Genomic DNA, 11,942 nt, shown 5'->3' with positions numbered 1-11,942 from the left:
AGAAGGTAAAAGCTTGTGTTTATTTTGGTAATAATTGCAGTTGGTGAACACCAATTATATGTGTTCTATTTATAAAAGGGACAACCAAATGTTCTTAACCTGGAGTCTGTGAATTCAGGTTCGGAGCAAAAATTCTCTATTTTTTATGAAACACAAACTGAAACTCAATTATAATCCAATTTCGGTTGCTTTTGTAAACTTACTTACACATTTATCAATATTATTCTGAGAAGGAGCCCATGGGCTTCACCAGAATGCCAAAGAGGTCGATGGCACAGGAAATTTAAGAACCCTTGCATTAGCTCTTAGAAAGACAACAAGGGTCTGAGGCCCCTAAATCATTTGCTTCTGCAGACCTAGGTTATTTAGCACAGTTCCCTTCAAGGGCATCAATAAATGGCAGTAAGTAACATGCCAATTTTCCAAAAATGACTAAGCTCTTTTTCTTTTTAGTTACTTTACATTTTATTTACATCTTGCATACCAGATTTTTTTTTTCCCCCCATCACACTGAGCATGTTTTGTTCTGTTTTCTGCTGAAGGGTACACTCGGTTATGATCATTAGTCATTTGCGGCTCTCAGTTTTGATTCTGAATGCGTGATCATCTTTGCTCTGCCTTGGTCATGTACTGACCTTCCTTCTTTGCCTGGTCACTGGAAACGGGGTGCACGCTGCCCTCAGAATGTTGGTGCTGGAGGGCATTAAGTCATTTCATGGGAAAAAGGGGACATTAGAGGCAGGCCACGTGGAAGGGTGTCATGGAGTTTCCTTTATAGAAATGAAAATGCTTTCTGTTTATAGTACTTTGCCTTTCATAATGGCAAATTATTCTGCTGATGCTGTGGCTTCCAAGTATACGGGTGTGGCTGAATTAACTTGGGTATGACACATAATTGCATTTTCCTTCTCTGATGTTCAAGGCAAGTGGAACTTATTGTTATTTCTGGTTCTCTTTAGGGCCCCTGGTTATAGAACACTCTCTGTTCTCTGAACTAAATTTTAAGAACCTTCGGCGACAAACACATCTGTGGCTCCAGTCATGCATCCATATTGGAGTAGCAGAATCATTTATTCATTCGACGAACATTTGTTCCAGGCTGACTACTAGGCCTGTGCTGTGGACTGTGATTTCACATGCTGGCCTCGTCCTTTCTCTGGGGAGGCCTCTCCTGTGATTTTTCAGAGGATGGAAGACCTCATGCTCGCTTAACTGTCTCCCTCTCCAAATCAGATTTTCCTCCTTAGGAACCCTCATGCTCTTTGTCCCTTCCAGGATCTTATTCCTACCAATTTTACACCCTTTTATGCATTTTCAGTCTCTGGGGTCACTGGTCCCTTCCCCACTCCCTACAGTCAGGTTGTTCAATATTCAAAACAGTGACAGCAATGATACCCCAAACCCACCATCCAAACACAACAAAAGAGAAGAGGAAACACTTGTGATCAGGCCTCTCTTCTCTGCTTCTCTTCCTCCCCAGACACACTTGGCAGATCTCATTCTCCTTACATGCTCCTACCTACTTACCCCTGGGACCTTTGTCACTTTGTCATTTGATATTCTCTCTCATCAAGCAACTGAAAGTGCTCAGTGACTTCTTAAGGTGAATTTTGATGGCTAGTCTCAAATTCTCAATTTTTTTCCTAACCTCTCTGAGGTGTTTAAAACTGCGGGCTGCCCCCTCCTGCACTCTTTCTTCTCCCTTAGTGTCCCTGGCACTGTGCTATCCTGATTTCCTTTGCTTTCTCTGGGGTTTTTTAGTCATATTTTCACCATCTGTCCATTCCCAAATGTGGCTCCTCCCCCAGGCTTTGCTTGTCCTTCTTTCTCTCTCCCTGTAAAGCTCTGCCTAAATGAGCTCGTGTCAACTGTGAGCCCTGATGAGCAACTCCCATATCTGTGGCTGCTGGATTGTCTTTTCTCCTGGACTGGTAGACGTCCCCATGAGGGCCAGGCAGACACCTTGTGTACGCATGAGCTTCGGCCCTTTAAACTAGTGCTCCTCCTGCTTGCAGATGGAGTTACTGGTCTTAACTCTTGAAGTCACTCAGGCCCCAGACCTGGGACAGTTACCTTTGACTCCTGCTTTCCTCCATTATCCTGCACAGCCATTTGATTGCTAAGGGTCATCCAGTCTTCTTTCTTAGCATTTTCCGTACCATCTTCCCCTTTCTATTTGTACAGGCTTTTCTTTGTTAGGGTTCATTCTCCATTTCCAACTGATCTCTCTTATCTATGCCCCCAGCTTCCATCCCCCACTCCCAAACCCATTCACCAGGTTCATTTTCCCAAAGCACTGTTATGATTAGTCTGGAAATGTTTGTTTGTTTGTTTCCCACCAACTTCATTGTTCTTGGGCGCATGCACATAGCTGCAGACCCAGGCCATGAATCTATTCCCTTTCCTACCATGGAACAGAATGGGAGGCTTGAGGGATTGTGGCTATAGATAGCACATATGGAAAATAACCTCTCCTCTTATCCCTCCCTCCATCTGTTCCTCCCTTCCTCCTTTCTCTTCCCCTTCCTCCCCCCTTTGCCCCTGTTTCTCCTTCTTTCCTGCCTCCCTGCTGTCTTCCCATTCTCCTTTTTCTTCCTTCCTTTTCTTTCTTTTGGCCACTATATCCTGGTGAATGGGATATTAATTGGCCTTCTGCAGATTCTGCAATATTACTATTTAAGACCCTGGTTTTAAGTAATGGAAACCAACTCAAATTAGATGAAAGGAAGTGGGATACAGCGCTAAGAATACAGGTAGGTCTCATAGCACTGGAGCAGGGACGGCAGAACCACTGGCTACTCTCTTTGTTTCTGTTCCTTGATTCTCTTTGTGCTTCTATTTCATCCCTCTCTTTGTAGACTCATCTGACATTTGTTTTCAAAGTGGAACATGGCCCCTCATAGCTCCTAAATTTACATACTTTATCTTCTGACAGATGGAGACACAAACTCTCTGTAACTTGGTTTCAGTTCCCAAAGTCTTCCTTTAGAGAATCTGATTTTCTGGCTCGGTGCAGTGTATACCTGAGGTCCAATTAACTAGGGCCTGAGTGGAGATGTTATATGGTACAACATGGCTGCCCATGGCTGGGGATACCTACCAGAATAAGAGAGGAGGGGCAAGTTTCAGAGAAAGGAGAGGAGGTTAATGATTCAAGAGTTCCCAAAGTCAGGAACTAGGACTCAATGGTGGGATAACAGAGACAAGCTGCCTGTCTACTTACTAGCTGTGTGGCCTGGGGCAAGTCACTAAACTTTAAAAAAAATTTTTCTTTAAATTCAATTAATTAATAGATAGTGTATTATTAGTTTCAGAGGTAGAGGTCAGTGATTCATCAGTATGACACCTAGTGCTCATTATATCACCTGCCTTCCTGAATGCCCATCACCCAGTTACCCCATCTCCCAACCCACACCCCTCCAGCAAGCTTCAGTTTGTTTCCTATGATTAAGAGTCTCTTATGGTTTGTCTCCTTCTCTGATTTTGAATTGTTTTATTTTTCCCTCCCTTCTCCTATGCTCAACGATGTGGATGGAACTAGAAGGTATTAAGCTAAGTGAAATAACTCAATCAGAGAAAGACAATTATCATATGATTTCACTCATATGTGGAATTTAAGAAACAAGTCACTAAACTTAACTAATATTTCACAGGGCTACTGAGGTAATCAAATGAGACAATACTCTCAGAAAATACCATATAAATTATAAGGAACTATGCAATAGATGTTTATTGTTATTGTTAAAATACTTGGTTAGTATCGTAAATACCTGTAAGAACATGGGAATAAGGGAATTAAAAACATTCTCTTTATAAATAAACTGTAAAATTAGTTCTTGTAAAGGGCAGGAAGTATCCATGGCCAGCAAGGCTAGACTCTACTATTTTCTTTACTATATTAACTTATTTATTGAGTGAATATATCAATCAGTAAGGGGGTAAGTCAGACATAAATCTTGATTATTTGATGATTGATTCGGTTAGTCATAATTTCAATGCTACTTCTCCCAAGAACTGTTTGGTTTTTTTTTGTTTTGTTTTTTTTTTAAAGATTTTATTTATTTATTTTGACAGAGAGAGAGAGACAGCGAGAGAGGGAACACAAGCAGGGGGGAATGGAAGAGAGTGAAGCAGGCTTCCCGCCAAGCAGAGAGCCCGATGCGGGGCTCGATCCCAGGACCCTGGATCATGACCTGAGCCGAAGGCAGACGCTTAACGACTGAGCCACCCAGGCGCCCCGAACTGTTTGGTTTTTTAATCAACAGTTGCCTCCTCTTCTGAATTCCTGTATAATTTGTTCAACTTCTTGGTCAACTGTCATACTGGAAAATTTCATTAGCAGGCTTGGATTGATGGAAAGACAAGACAGAGACATTTTTTGAGTAAATCAAACACATTTCACTTAGGAATGCAGTCAGGATAAATGATGGCAAGATCAGTAGCAGCATCTAGTACAAAGATACAAGTTTCCTAGTGCCCTCCTCTAACCAGGGATTATGTAATTATGAGTGCAGATTGCAAGTCTTTCTAGAAGTGTGAGTTGTCCCTTTCCATGCCCAGTGTTTATGCATAAAGCTGGAGAGGGCCTACACATTGTCTAGTCTGGATACATGCTGATACTTCCTTACTTGCTCCAGGTCATCAGTCTCAGAATTATAGAGTGCAAAATGTGATTGAAACAGTATATGCAGTCTTATCCATTACCCTCAGATGCTTGAGGATAGTTCAGCTGATCCAGCCACATTCCTGAACTCAGGCTTATAGAAGCAGAATAGGCATCAGTTCCCCAGAATTCTTGGATTCATTCTAAGAGGCTCTTAGATCATCTAAAGGGCATATCCTACAAATCCTAGAGCATTCAAAAAAAACCATATACCTTGTAATATTCATTTGTGTGTTATCTCCCCTTTTAGATGATACATTTATTGAAAGAAGAAATTGTAATTTATTTATTCTTATGTCTTCTGTGGACTTAGCCCACATGTGTGGGCTATGTGCACCAAAACATTTTTTTTTATTAATAAATGAGTCTTCATTATTATTGAAAACGTGGGTACCTACTTACTTCTTCCATCCTATTTCTGGAAACTCCTGTTTGTCTTTTAAAAAACTTAGATTATGGGGGGCGCCTGGGTGGCTCAGTTGGTTGAATGTCTAACTCTTGGTTTCAGCTCAGGTCTGAACTCAGGGTTGTGAGTTCAAGCCCCATGTTGGGCTCCATGCCCAGTGTGGAGCCTACCTAATTAACTAACTAACTAACTAACTAACTAACTAACTAACTAACTAACTAACTTAGATTTTGTATCACCTCTCTTTGATATGTTCTCCTCACTGTCCAAGAAGTTAGTCATTCCATTCCGTGTCCCCAGTAGCAGTTTGGACAAAGCTCTATAAGCACGGTTTTCATTGTGTTGTAATAATATATCCTCCACTAGACTGAGTTTATCTAAGGCTAGAAATCTGATTTGTTCATTTTTGTGTTCCTTTCAAGAAGTTAAAGCTAGAGTCTGTTCATGATAAATGCTTATTGAAGGAATGAATCCCTAGGGTCTCTCTCCCCCCTAGTTTGTAGTATTACAAAGTAGTATTGATGTAGGGAAGATGTTAGAGTTCAAAGCCAATGACCAAGAAAGAATTCTTGAGAAGTCTTTGGTGCAAAAAGGTGGTTTTATTAAAGCAAGGGGACAGGCAGAAAGAGCTGCTCTGGGCCCATTATAGTCTTTCAAGTTAGGAGGGAGTTAGGGATAGTGTAAGCCTCCCAGGTATTTTTGGAAACAAGGTTTCCAGGATCCTGAGGGGGCTAGCTGTTGTTAGGAAAAGGTCATTTATTACTGTTTTAGTAAAAACTCAGTTATGAGACTCTTCAGATATATATTGGTGGGTCATATACTTGGAGGATGATTGCCAGCATGTATCTTGGGGGGTAGAGATAAAGGAAGTTTCCAAAGGAATTGTTATATGTTAAAGTAGACTTACAGGATCCTGGGGGTAGGGCTAGGATTTTGCCTTTTGCCCTTAGCAAAGTATTAATATTGAGGCAGCTGAGTTCCTAGAGTAACCTCACTCTGCCTGTTTCAAGGATTTGTCAGTGGGCTGTAGGTAGTAAGGAAATTTAATATTTTTTCTTCTGCCTTTGTTTCTCATATCAGAATTACATGGAACCCACAAGTAGATGCAGTAACATATTCTTTTGCACATAACTTACTAGGTAAAAATATGGTCTCCAGAACTAGATTGCTTGGGTTGAATCTTGGATCTGGTACGTACTAGCTCTGTGATCTGGGTCCCTGTGCCTTGGCTTTTTTGTCTGTAAAATGGAACATTAATAGTATCTATCTCATTGAATTGTATTAAATGAGATAATATTTGTAAAGTGCTTAGAACAATGCCTGGCTTATAATAGGTGCTCAGCAAACATTATCTATTAATATAGAAAAGTTTTCTACTGAATTTAGTAAACTGGGGAAAAGGAAAATAATGGAATGAGGTATTTTGCCCTATTGTAATCATGATTTTACTTGTTTTTTTCCTTCCATTGATTCCTCATGTTTCCCCCTTGTTTCCTTGCTGCTTTCCTCTTTTTACTTTCCCGATCCCATGTCTTTTCTTCTTCTTGAGTTGAGTGGAGGAGGTTAATAATAAGGCTAGGGTTGGGCATTGAAAAAGTAATAGTTCTTGGAAGTCATAGATTAAGCCAACTAGACTGTGATAATAAGAGTTTGATATACATGAGTCATTTGAAAGAGTTTCCTGGATGTGGGCCTTAAAGATTTCAGAAGTATCCAAAGATTAAAGAAATGTGAGTTGGCCAGTGTATGAAATGTGTTTGCTATCTTTTACCCCTCTTCACTATGTGATAGTTCTTTGTTTAGTGCAAATAAAATGCCAGTTACATTTTGGGTGAGCAACACTTTCTTGTTTATAGATTTAGGACTTCAAGGCTTCAAGGTTGAGATCTCCTTATTTATAGAGAGGTTTGTACTGCAAAGTGTGCCTGTCTGTATAAATCTTCATCTTTTGATCATTATGTTAATTTCAAAATCGCTTTAGGCAATTAAAAAAAAGTTTTGCTGTTGATATAATTTGGTCTTTGGTAGTTGTACGAAACATGATCTTGCCAGGGCTATCTGTATTGTTTGTTCTTGAAATTCTAGATACATTTGACTACCCCTCTTCAACTCTTTGATTATGTACTACAGAATAGGTCGTGTACTACAAAATAGAATACAGAACAATAGATTTTTTGACCTGAAACTTGGACTTGCTGTTTATGTTTAAAACTTCTTTTTAGTTCTAGATTAGGACAGTGCCACAAAATATGCTTTACTTTATGACTTTAGCTTAAGCAGGCCTGTTTATTGAAAAACAGGCGTTTGCATAGTTAGCCTTAAAATTGAAGAGTGTTTCGATCATACTGTATTTCCTGTATAATCAATTATATTGCAAAATTGGGGGGGGCAGGGATGGTGGGAGGGCAGGGCATGAGAGTGCTACAAAGCTGTTTGAATGAGGTAGATTTCAAGATCAGAATTAGGACTGAGATATTAAATGCATTATTCAAGGGTTGTGATAAAAAGCTAAACTTAAAAGATTTTGAAAATGAATCTGACATGAAATAAGATTGCTCTTAGTAAGTAGAATGTTTGGTTTGGGTAATAAGGTGAGCATGAGAGAGAAGTGTATATACTACTATAATTGGAAGCTACAACAAAGCTATCCACAAAATGACTAGAAACAGATTCTGATGATACATTAACCAGGAAGGTGAAGCTTTAGTGGCTTATAAGGCCATCAAAATTCAACAGTGAGAGAGTATACTTATTCACAGTGTTCTTTTGTTAAAGATACTGGATGGATGCCTCACAAGGTCAATGAGAAACACGTGTTCAATAAACTGCTCCCCTGGTTTTCTTCTCATTTAATAGAGGCATCCAAATAAAATGTCCTTGTTTTCTTGATTTTTCAAGGTGTAGCCAAGCAGAAACTTTAAATAAGTCCTCTATTTTCATATTTTTTGGACTAGCATATTTATACAATTCTTTGAATATATCTTTATTCCTTTTGACTGCTCAGTTTGAGTGAGTCAGTAGGTTTTGACACAAAGATTAAGTTAATATGTCAATTCTGGCATCAGCAAAAATATCAGTCTTTTATGGATACATGTTTATTATGAAGAACTTTTTCAGTGATGGGGTGGTTGGATGTGTGGAAACTTTTGAGTGAGTAAGATCAAGAGGGGTATTTCCATTTCCTCTGGTTATTCTGCACAACCACAAACATTAGCAAGTGGTGACAGATGACATTTAGATTTAAAGATTTAAATAGCTAACTAAATATTTCTTGACTAACAAATGTAACACTTGCTTGTGTTTTTTTCTTTTTTTTTTAGTAATGAGGGGGTGAGGTAGGAGGAGGGTCTAAATATATAACCTGAATTCAAAAAAACTTCTATGTAATCCTCTTTTTATGTAATACTTTTTAAAATTATTTTTTTATTTGCGGTAAAATACACATAACATAAAATTTACCATCTTAATCATTTTGAAGTGTACCGGTTAGTGGCATTAAGTTTGCTCCCGTGGCTGCGCCATCATAATCACCTCCATCTATCTCTAGAACTGTTATTTGATACTGCTTCGTGTGGTGCAGTTCTCACATCTCTAGTTCAACCTACCAGGTGTAGAAATCAAGGAGTAGAACTACTTTATAAGAAATGTGAATCACAACTAAAGGTAGAATTTAATGATGTGCAGTTGGCACGAGTAGAAAAAGAGGAAAAACCAAGTGGACTGTGGTATATGTGATTTTGTGGTAGGAGATAAGCACCATTTATCTAAAAATATACTCAACCTGGGGCGCCTGGGTGGCTCAGTCGTTAAGCGTCTGCCTTCGGCTCAGGCCATGATCCCAGGGTTCTGGGATCTAGCCCCGCATCGGGCTCCCTGCGCCGCGGGGAGTCTCCTTCTCCCTTTTCCACTCCCCCTGCTTGTGTTCCTTCTCTCGCTGTGTCTCTCTCTGTCAAATAAATAAATAAAAAATCTTAAAAATAAAAATAAAAGTATACTCAACCTGACCTTGTTGCCACAGAATTTCCATTCCTAAAATCTTGTTATGTGTCTAATTGTCAAGGATTAGATTAGATGCTGTACTGTGTTTTTCTTTGGTCACAAATTGGATGATAGGGCAGCGGTCATCATTGCTATTCTAGGGCTGGAAAGAGGCTCTTCACAGCTCTCCAGAGGTTTAATGACCCCTTCTTGCTACAACCTCATGTCTCCCACGTCCACAATAGGCAGAAGAACTTTAGATCATAGAGTTGTCTTTATTTTCCTAGGCAGAAGCCTTCATTTCTCACATCCTGCATGTTTGAGAAAGTGCTGAGAAGGGACAGTAGCTGATGACAGGGCCAGAGATCGAGGTAGTCTGGCCTAGTTGGGAATCTTTGAGAAAGTCTTTAAGAGTCTCTGTTTCCCTTTGTACTAAGGAGAGCTTAACCCTCGTACTACAGTGCAGGACTGGGCTGAAGAGTAGCCAGAAATGGGAAGAGAACACATTTTTCGCATGTAATTATCTCATTGAAAGGATTGGTTATATAGAATTTTTTTAGATATGAGGTCATGACCCATTAATGATGGCAAAATCAATGATAGATTACTATCAACATTTTAATAAATTGAAATAAAAGAAAGTAGAGAATATCACAATGAGTGCTACTTCATGAAACACTTTTTAGGTGTGTATGTGCAAATACATTTGTTTATATATGTGTGTGTGGTGTGGACCTGGGTATTGTAAATGGGTGTCTGTGTACAACGGACAATTCATTGCTTACCAAGAAGTTATTGAGGGGCACCTGGGTGGCTCAGTTGGTTAAGCGTCTGCCTTCGGCTCAGGTCATGATCTCAGGGTCCTGGGATCGAGTCCTGTTGATGGGCTCCCTGCTCAGTGAGGAGTCTGCTTCTCCCTCTGCCTGTCCCCCAAGCTTGTGCTCTCTCTCTTTCTTTTTCAGATAAATAAATAATTTTAAAAAAGACTTAAAAACAAAGAAGTCATTGAGAAAAGTTTGAATCAACTGGAGTCACAACTGCTTGCTTCTGATTTTAGAGTCTGATTTCCTCAAGGTATTAACTAACATCTAGGTACAATTAAATCAAATCCGTAAACTGTTTCCAGCTTTCTTCTGTTTTCAATTAATTCTTGATAACTTGAGCCAATAGAGCACTAGTCAGTATATAGAAATGGTAATTCACTACTAAATTAGTTAACATTTATCATATTGTCCCATATTCTTCTAAGAATATTATATGTATTGATTCTTACAACAATTCTTTGGGATGGGCAATATTCTTATCCTCATTTTACAGATGAAAAAGTGGAGGCACTGAGAGCTTTAGTGAATTGTTCGAGCTGGTAGCTGACATGTGGCCCAGCCAGGATTCCAACCCAAGTATCTGACTTCAGAGTCTATGATCTTGACCACTACACAGTACTACCTCTCGCTATATGAAACAAATATTTTGTTAACCAAAAATGTAATGTTTTTAGTATCACATTGTGGATTTGAGTCTTTGGTAACACCTCATTCAAAGTGACTGAAGTAATGTTATCACTACTCTTCTCTGACAATTCCATTTCAGAAAATATTTGCCAGTGACTTGATCCTTATTCACTGCAAAGATGCAGTGTGATGCTGTCTAAGACTAGGCTAGCTTATAGTTCATTCCTCTCTGTGTGAAGAGGAATGGTATCTTTGAACACTTTAGTGTTCATTGAACATGTTGACTTTGATTTCAAATTCTCAGACATTTCCAATTGGTAAATGGCTGCCTAATGGGGCCCAGAAAACAACTATGCCAGTGTTTTACCCAGAAATCAGATAAGGGCTGTTACTTGCCACTTGTCAGGCATTGTATTGTCTCAGGAATTCAAACAACAACAGCAACAGAAACCTCACACACAGCAGAGTCGGAATTAGAAACAAACTGATTGAAGCTGTTCACCTTGGATGCTTCAAATCACTTTGAATGGTAAATATGTGCTGTATGTAGCATTCACAGACAGGGTCTCATATTCTCCCGAGAGCTCGTTCCTTCTGGGCGTGACAGAAGGGTCATGACTGCCAGTATCTGGATCAGTTTGTCTGAGGCACACTAAGCCGTTATAGCTGCCCTGGTATTACCAACCCTGCAGGGGGCTCCAATGACCTAGAGGATTTGGCATATAAGTACCCCAGTTTCCTCTGTGTGACCTTGCATAGGATGCATTAATTCTGAAGCATAGGTTAATTCAGAAATTCCTCGCTGGATTAAATGCCAACCTCCCAGTATGGCTGCTGGTGGTGGTGAGTTGTAAAATAAGCACAAATCCTCCTCCCCCCTGTCATGTGACACTGCCGATCTCCCATCAAAAAGTGGAATCCATTTCTCCAACCTTGAATCTAGTGGCTGTGTGAACTTGCTTTGGCCACCAGGAAATTAGCAAACATGACACAATCAGAAGCTTGAAAAGTGCTTGCTTGCTGGGACTCGTTTTCTTGCTGCATTTGGAACTTGAGGCTACCACCTAAAGGAGCCCAGGCTCACCTCTTGGAGATGAGAGGTGACTTAGAAATGAGCTTATCCAGTGAGAGCTCCCTAGGCCAACCTTTAGAAGTGTGTGTCTGAGCACTGAAGGCATCTAGCCCCAGGAGAGTAGCCCGCTGAATGTAGCGATCAGTTGAGCTCACCCAGACAACAAGAACCATCTGGATGATTCACAGAAGTGTGAGAAACTACACACGTTCCATTTTAAAGTCAGTAAGCATTGGAATGGTTTGTTATGTGGCACAAACTAACCAATGCACTTGCTTAACAACTTGCCCTCTGTTGCCTTCCCCTCCCTGTATCTTTCTTCTACTCTGCTACTGGAGTTTCCTGAACCTCCCAAGTAAATGTTCACTCAAA

General features: G+C 40.0%; 1 long non-coding RNA gene across 1 annotated transcript in view; it reads left to right on the top strand.

Moving 5' to 3' along the window:
- The window catches only part of LOC145716580 (uncharacterized), a 499,927-nt gene that overhangs the window by 55,452 nt on the left and 432,533 nt on the right, over positions 1-11,942 (top strand). The window lies entirely within an intron of this gene.

Source organism: Leptonychotes weddellii, chromosome 12, assembly GCF_054177405.1.
Source record: "Leptonychotes weddellii isolate Sample4059 chromosome 12, ASM5417740v2, whole genome shotgun sequence".
NCBI classification, from domain to species: Eukaryota; Metazoa; Chordata; class Mammalia; order Carnivora; family Phocidae; genus Leptonychotes; species Leptonychotes weddellii.
This window is presented reverse-complemented; position numbering and strand designations above follow the sequence as displayed.